Raw genomic sequence first — 1790 nt, forward strand, 5'->3', positions numbered from 1 at the left:
CATTTTGTTAAATCCCTTAAAGGTTAAGATAATCCGTTATGATTCTGAATCCTGTTCCTAGCGAGGGACTAAAGGTTCCTCGTATATAAGAAATGACAATCCAAGCATTTACAAAATGTTAAATTTCCATAGAATTTGTTCTCGAATGCTATGGACAATACCGACACAGAAGGAGAAGAGGCCCTGTTCGAGATCATACGCTCCCCGATACCACATGAGAATGAAGAAGATGACGGCTCGCAATATCTGAACAATACCGGTGATGGTATGATGTTTGATGAAGAGAAATGAATAGATGAAGTCCAGAACAATGATGACGAAGGAAATGTTGTTCTTCAAATAACAAACACCGACGAGGTACATTTATATAAGGCATCTGGTGATCATCACATGTTTTAATTGATTTCTATATATATTTGCGAATCGATCTTTCTTCTTTTAGCCCTCTGGATCGAGCAAATCTTCTACAACCAGCAGGGCAGTTCGAGGACCGACAAAAATGTTGCCGGGTGGCGTAAAGTACAACATCGATGCCATCAAAACTAATGGTGAACCTGATGAACCTAAGAAGAATCCGAAGAAGTTCATTCATCAATGCAGAGTTATTTTCAGGGACCAAATCTCGATCTCCGTTCAAGAATGGAAAAAGCCAGCAAAGGGAGATGCAAATGTTACCTTTGTCGACCAAAGAGCAAAAAATATGCTTTGGGAATCGGTCATGTCACATTTCATCCTACCAGATCATTTGACAGATGCAGATCCAGAGAAAGCCAAGAACAGTGCTCTTAAGAAGATGGCGATAACATTCAACAACCACAAGAAAACTATATGGGTCGTGTATGTCAATGCAGGAAAGCAGACTCCAAAATTCAAGGTAACACTGGAGAAGGCAAGAGATCACTGGGAAGCTTTCATGAACTTCAAGGAACTCGAAGTAGCTCAGGAATGGTCGAGAAAAAATAAGATTAATGCCGCGAAAAAGAAGTGGCACCATAAGCTGGGGCCAGGTGGCTACGAGGTGGCCCGAACTAAGTGAGATCTTGCTGAGCAAGATATGATGGATGCAGGGGTCACTACAGTTAGAAGGAGCTAGCCCCCAGGTGCAGGACTTGGTTCTATGGGCATGGGGGGACGTTGGACCCAAAGATCGATGATGTTTTGGAGTGGGCATGTCTTAAAGGATCCGTTGTAAGTTTACTTGTTGCAATAGAAGAGGTTTGAATGGGGGTGTTCACGCCCAACAGAGAGGACAACAAGCTTACGCGCGCCGCGTAGAATCCTGAACACCTGGGAAGAACACAAGGTAAAGGCGTTGTTCCGTGGTTTGAGGGGTTTGCGGACTGGAACACCGACTATAGAAGCCGTGCGAGAAAGAAGAGTAGGAGGAGCAGAAGATGAAGCTGGAGGAGGAGCACAGGAAGCAGGAAGCAAACCGCCTTCGCATCGTAGAGTCAAAGCACGCGGAATTGGAACTCGCTTTCAAGCGGCCGTAGCAGCAGATCGACTCACTTAGCCAGGAACGGGGGTCTCAGCAGCGGCAACATCTAGCGGATCCAACATTGGATAACACCGCCCCATCCATGCCGATAAGCATCGTGGGCTCTGCCCCGGGCGATGATGCACTAGATAGATACCCTATGGATGATATCATAGATATGACAACTTTGAGCTACACATAAAAGTAAAGAACATATCCATCAAGGTGGCGGACGACTATGCTTATACAAATCCCCCTGAAGCAACCTTCCATTGCAATCCGATTCTAGCTGGCTATGCTCTTGTTGGGGCTG

This window comes from Hordeum vulgare, chromosome 3H, assembly GCF_904849725.1.
Source record: "Hordeum vulgare subsp. vulgare chromosome 3H, MorexV3_pseudomolecules_assembly, whole genome shotgun sequence".
Classification (NCBI taxonomy): Eukaryota; Viridiplantae; Streptophyta; class Magnoliopsida; order Poales; family Poaceae; genus Hordeum; species Hordeum vulgare.